This window comes from Gymnodraco acuticeps, unplaced genomic scaffold (genome assembly GCF_902827175.1).
Source record: "Gymnodraco acuticeps unplaced genomic scaffold, fGymAcu1.1, whole genome shotgun sequence".
NCBI lineage: Eukaryota > Metazoa > Chordata > Actinopteri > Perciformes > Bathydraconidae > Gymnodraco > Gymnodraco acuticeps.
The window spans coordinates 947,105-953,915 of record NW_022992053.1 but is presented as its reverse complement, the minus strand read 5'-3'; the positions used below and the strand labels follow the sequence as shown (position 1 = coordinate 953,915).

The following is a 6,811-nucleotide window of genomic DNA, read 5'->3' as shown; positions in this document are numbered from 1 at the left end:
ACTATTTCTCTCCAAGTGCAACAATGAGGAAGCTGCCATCCTTAACCAGTGTGCCTTGCTCGTGATTTATCAATATTTCAAAGTGGTTTCTATGTTGCCCTTTATTTGTGTATGTATTTGCGATAAGTGCGTCGTTACGCAATGCTGTTGGCCTTGCTGTCTGATATATATTGTGTCGCAGGCCCGCAGCCCATGACGGTTTTGTGTGCCCTCCCATGAAAATCATATGCCCTCCCTTTAGATTTGTTCTGGCGCCGGGTCTGCCCATCAGTGTATCCTCGATTATAGTCCTCGAAGTGCATTTAGAGAAATTAGATGTCCTTCAACATGGCGCGCTGAAATTCATTTCCGGGTCACTACCGGAGGACCTTCGTCTTTTGCTTTGGGTTTTCTGGCTGGCCGCAAACAACTTCACGGCGTATACTGCCACCTGAAGTCCCCGGCCGGAAGTCCCTCGAGTTGGGGGATTTACTCGGAAGGCTTCAGTAAATCGCCAGAACGACGACACCTCCTCATCACTCCACCGCTCCCATGTTTTTTTTTGTGTTGCCAAAAGTTAGTCTCTCTCCATTGGTGCGCAGAGCTAATTCTAATGCTAATAATGCTAATGCCAGCAAATGCACAAAACTTTTCCGACTTTTCCGGGGAGTGGTTTGAGGTCACACTTTGCCGAACTGCATTGTGGTTCCGTCGCTTCGCTTTGCCTCCGTTGCTCGCTTCAAAAGTAGAGAAAAGTTCAACTTTTCAAGCATCGGCGGAAGCGTCAGCCAATCCAATCATATGCCAGTACAAGCTCTAGCCAATCAATCAAACCTTGTGCTTGTGTGTCCGGGGCGGGAGATTCATGTGATTGATTGTTGGTCGAGCTTCAGACACGCCCGCTGGCAAGCTTCAACGCACGCTGCCGTGTGGACGCTGCGTGAGTCTCTCTGTCTCTATGTCTCTCTGTCTCTCTCTCTCTCTGTCTCTCTCTCTCTCTCTCTCTCTCTCTCTCTCTCTCTCTCTCTCTCTCTCTCTCTCTCTCTCTCTCTCTCTCTCTCTCTCTCTCTCTCTCTCTATCTCACAAAATGCGCTCATGCCACACACACGCTCCGTGACGATGACCGCTGGCGTAAAAAATAATAATAAACACATTTTGAAAAGTGTCCCCAGTTGAAATTACGCCCATGCGTAGGTTACATTCCACGGCACTGTAAGTGCAGACGTCGATGTGTCCCATTATCATTCATATCACATCATATCACAGCATAATGTATCATATATTTCCTTATCTGAGTCAACTGAGCTGTATCTGGCCGTGCAACACTCACAGTGTCACATACTGTATGCAGAAGTATTATTTTAAGCAACACATTAAGTTGACGAAACACTAGAGTCAAATGTAATTAAAGTCAGATCCACTCGTGTCTTAGACGGGGCAGTGATATCATAAACCTGTTAATGTATGCATTCAAACATTTTTTACCAGCTGTATTCACCTTGCAGGTGCAGCGATGTGGCTTTTATCCTGGATAAATTGTTTAAGTCATGGATGTTTAAAGTTTAACGTCTTCATATATGTCTAATATTATAGTTGACTTTTCATTCAGGAAGTATGACGCTGTGCTGTCAGTACGCTTCTCCATGTTTGTGATTGGTCGAATGCTCCAAATACCACCCCTTTCATGTGAATGTGCACCTAACTATAGGGCAAAACTGGCTTGAGTTAACAAGTTGATGACCGGCGTCGTAGGACAGTTTAGCGAGAGCACGTTTGTTTTGGATTAGGTAAAACGGCTAACTCAAACATATCCAGGATATGTTGAACTGGATTCGTAGTACAGGCCTCAGGGGATTTCAAAGAAAGCTCTCTGGAAAATGTTGACTTATGTTTAGTGTTCGACATGAAGCTAGAAGCTAGCTAAGTCACAGGGAAGTGATTTGTAAAATATCCATAAAGAAATAGAAAATCTGTTTACAGTTCTGTTTTATATGGGTGTTGAAAGATGTATCCATATCTCTTAATTTTGCTCTCAAAGTGCACCAGATTGAAGCTTTTAACTTCAATATTTAAAAAAAAAAATCTTCACGCGGGAGCATGCCCCTGGACCCCCCTGAGGTGAGGATGCCCCTAGAGGAGGTGAGGACCCCCCTAGAGGGGGTGAGGTTACCCCTGCTTACACCTATATGCCGTGAGCTGATTTTCGAGCCTTCATTGTTACAGTCGCGGGTGCACTGTGTATGTGCGTGTGGGGAGTGTTGCAGTAGAAATGTCCACTGTAGTTTTTGAAATGGTGAATAAACCACACAGGGAACATTTTGAGAAATGACCCCTTAAATCAGGGGTGGGGAACCTCCGGCCCCCGGGCCGTATACGGCCCGCGAGACCATTTGGTTTGGCCCTCGAGGTAATTTATAAACACACGCAAACAAATTAAAGAAATCTAGACCGCAAAATAATTAAACAAGCGAGTGCCTGTTTTTCCTGGCAACGGTCATGGTCCTTGAACACAACACGAACCTAACGTGGTGTCATCCCGTGGTATATGTCTCGTCTGACAGGGGTGCAGTGCTGACGGAGAGCACCAGAACGCCGCTCCGGGACTTCAAAAAAATTGCAGTACCCATAAATCCGTAGGCTACACATGCTGCAGTTTTTGCGTGGCTGTGTCTTTAGTTGAAAGCCCAGTGGCGATCTGTTCATCTGTCATTCTGATCATACAGTCAATAACTTTGTTATTAGCATCTGGTTAGCCAGCTATGCTAACGAATATAAGAAGCTTTTTCTCCAACCAGTGAGGTAAAGGCACATCTTTATATGATCATTATAGTTATCATAAAACAAGATAATAAAGTAAACAGGTATAAAATACTATATGACAGTAAAAAAAAGTTGTTAAACAAGAATAAACAAGAATACAGTTTAAAAGGAGAGTGATTTGTAAAATATCCATAAAGAAAAAGTAAATCTGCTTACAGTTCTGTTTCATATGGGTGTTGAGAGATGTTTCCATAGATCTCTTCATTTTGCTCCCAAAGTGCACCAGATTGATGCTTTCAACTTCAATATTTAAAAAAAAATCTTCCCGGGGAAACAAGCCCCCGGACCCCCCTAGAGGAGGTTAGGTCCCCCCCACTTAAATCATGTCCATGGATAGGAAACTAAATACATATGCACACATCTTGTGTCCATATCTTTCTGTTTGGTGGTCATGCCACAACCGTGCACGTGAATGCATGCGCGAGTCATGGCAAGATATCTGGATTAAGAGGTTGCTTTTTCTTTGCACAGCATGAAAGAAAGGCCAAATGAATGTGCTGTGATTTTTAAGCAGAGGTCAATAATTTGTACGGCCCTCGGAGGATGTTGAAAAAATTGAAATGGCCCTTGAGAGGAAAAAGGTTCCCCACCCCTGCCTTAAATGATGACTTCTGGTGATGTTAGAGATATGAGAAGACTGATCAATACCTCCATAATCTTCAGTGTGGTTAGCTATGAATCTTCCAAAACTTCCAAACACCTTGTCCTGGACATAGTTTCTACAGTAAACTGTGCAACAGTACAGTAGGCTCACACAAACTGCAGAACACCGGTTCTTTGGGAACACTCAAATTATTTAATTCCCATTTAAAATCAGGAGACTAAATACGACCATTATATGCAGACACAGACGTGGTTCAGAAACACAGAAATATTATAAAACAGACCATTAAGGCAACAAATGTAGTTTGATGGATGCTGTCAAAACTATATACAATAATATGTGTGTGTGTGTGTGTGTCTTTATTTATCACGGGCACACAAGAGGTTTCTCAATACTCTAGTTTCCCCTCCTCGACTCCGGAGGACCAAGGAGTCGGAGTGGTCAGCGCGCCATGTGGTCAGCGCGCCATGTGGTCAGCGCGCCATGTTGAAGGACATCTAATTTCTCTAAATGCACACCGAGGACCGAGCATCGAGCATCGAGGAGGCTCTCTGGAGGAGCTCTAACCGAGGATACACTGATGGTTCCTCCACGGCTCCTCCGCGGATGCATTTCCGGGAACGGTGGAGGCGTTACGCACGGCCGGACTTATCTCAGCCAATGACAGCTCTGCATGCATCCCCTGGATATTATTTTAGTAACTGCTTTCATCGCCGCACTCGATGACTTGGAGAAGACGTGCATTGCTGAACTGACCTTCATTTTCTCAAAATGACTAGGCTCCAGGACGCCTCTAGACGGCTTAGGTGCCAGTTTTAGGGCCATTCCCTCTTGGTATGACACCAGATCCTTCAGGGGGCCAACAGACACCACACTGGACGGCAGCTTCTCTTTGTCCACCACATCCTGTGGTATGGTGATGACGTGACCATTCACCAAGGCACTCTTTAAATTGTTCACCACGTGTGGAACATCAGGCATGAAGTACAGGTGCTGGTGTGGCTTCACAGGATGTGCTGTCCACGGCTTGTCATAGGTCACCCCAAAGGACTTCCACATAGCCCTATTGGGGCTCCCCATATCAGTAGTGATGTTAACCACATGAAGCCCTATAGATGCCGCTGCTTCAACGATGGTGAGTATTATGGGCCGGTACACTGCACCGTCAGTAGAATTACCACTGTAGTGGTAAGCCACAACCTGTTTCCACCGCGTAGTAGCACCAGCCAGCATGAACACTAAGGCATGAGTGGCCTGGCCTTTGTGGCCAGGTAGTGTTGTGTTCCCAAACAGCCTCCCTGTTCCCAGATGCAGCTCCACACTAGGGGTGATGGACATCTCATCCAAGGTGAGCACACATTTCTTCTCCATCTCACTCATGCCATCTGCCTTCAGCCTCAGCATATCAAACACCTCCCCCAACACTCCTGGCTCCAGTTTGACGTGCTGCATCCTCCTCTGAATGGTCCTGATGTCAGGCAGAGGCATATTCATGGCTTGGAGGGTTTTATATCCTGTAGTGCCACAACAGAACCTTAGTTGTATTTCACGGTTTCTTTCCCCTACCGTATCCCACCTTTTTTTGATTGCCCAAGTGCTCTAATTTGGTCTGTGTTGAAGATTTTTTTAAACTTTAGATTAATCAAATTGTGTTTTTTTTTTAATGCCGAATGAATCCTTTTCTGGTTTACCAGAGCCCTCTCTGCTCTCTTTCTTAGTAATCTCTCCCTTCTCAGTTGCCTCATTAGATCCTCCAAGTGAGCCCGGTCACAACTGGCCCTTGGCAGTCTGTTCCCTGGAGCACCTGACGCTGGCAAACTGGCCTCTTCATAGCTGACCCCTGACTGACTGGCTCCTGGCACACTGATCTCTGGTAAGGTGGCCTCTTGATTGTCGGCCCCTGACATACTGGCCCCTGGCAGTCTGCTGACATCTGTCTCACTCTCTCTGTCTGTTATGTCCCTTTCATTCCCTTGGAACTCCACCTGAATATCTCCCTGAATCTCTGTAACAATAACAAGGCAATTGCTGTTATATGTGTATGCTGCCTTTACATGTGCACCTATTGTCATTTAAGGGTACACTACACTCCTATAGTGACATTCATCTAAGTTCGTCTATTGGCAATGTTAAAGTATGAAGACATCTGTAGATGATCTACATGTGGTATATGAGTCTTCAGAGAATCCCTGAACCCTGGTAGTTTTGAAGCTGTATAATCTGAAGGTTGCATTAGGAGTGTAGTCTATCCTTGAATTATATAACATGGGAAACATTGTTAGCTTCATATATCATACCAATGTTTGATGTGCCATAATAGGTGTGGTCATCATTCCTGACAGCTGGAGGCATACTCCTTGACGTGGATGTCCTCCTTTTCGGCTTAGGCCGATGTATAAATATTGTTGGAACAGCATCTGGCCTCAACCTCAAATTTCCTCCTGATTTGTTGCCAATATATTGGTCGTCTTCAAAGTGTACCTGTAGGTAGGTAGGTTTGATCAGTTTCCACTCCACACTTCAAATGTCATTGAAGAGTCATAATTCTCTACACTTGGAAATATGATGCCCTTTAAAATGGTAACAAGTCATGTCACCTCTGTGAACATTACTTACATGACAGAGTTTTCTGCTGTTGTTGTTGTCCTCTGTCAGACACAGGTTTTGTCTGTTGACCATTGCCATCCATCTCTTCCTTCACTCTACATCCTTAGGGGAGCCATACATCCGGAACCCCTTCTCGGATCGATTAGAGCATCCAAATGCTGCACATCCAACCATGGTATGACAACTGATCTATTAAAATGCAATATAAACGAAAGTGCCATAATATTTATTGTGCAAACATTTTAACATGAATATTGCTATGTCCTCTGTTCAGTCTGCTCCCAACTGTATTCTCTCCCCTTATTCACCACTGTTCCTATTCTTGCTCTGCTTTTTAGGGCCCAGGAAACAGATGAAGAGGATGTCCCTTTCACAAAGGAACCTTTTTGTTTTTTTCAAAATGGTCAGGCTCCTGGATGCCCTAGAGTTCTGTATTGCTTTTTTGTAAATAGTTACTTACCCTAACCCTTTTTTGTAAACAGTTGCTTACCCTAACCCTTTTTTGTAAATAGTTGCTTACCCTAACCCTTTTTTGTAAATAGTATTGCTTTTTTATAAATAGTTGCTTTTTTGTAAATAGTTGTTCGCACAATTATGCTTCTGTTTTTCACTTTTTGGTGTCCAATGTTCAGCCACTGTATTGGTAAGCAACAATTTGTTTTGGCCAAAATGTGTTATTCACACTCCTGACTCCAGTTTGATGTGCTGCACTCTCCTCTGAGTGGTCCTGATTTCAGGCAGAGGCATATTCATGCTTGGAAGGTTTTATATTCTGTAGTGTCTCAACAGAACCTGATATG

General features: G+C 44.3%; 1 long non-coding RNA gene across 1 annotated transcript; it reads left to right on the top strand.

Moving 5' to 3' along the window:
- Positions 1-5,216: 5,216 nt before the first annotated feature.
- LOC117536978 lies at positions 5,217-6,410 on the top strand. The gene is made up of 3 exons (XR_004567647.1): positions 5,217-5,277; positions 6,119-6,186; positions 6,350-6,410. It is a non-coding gene; the product is annotated as an uncharacterized LOC117536978 (long non-coding RNA).
- Positions 6,411-6,811: the final 401 nt, after the last annotated feature.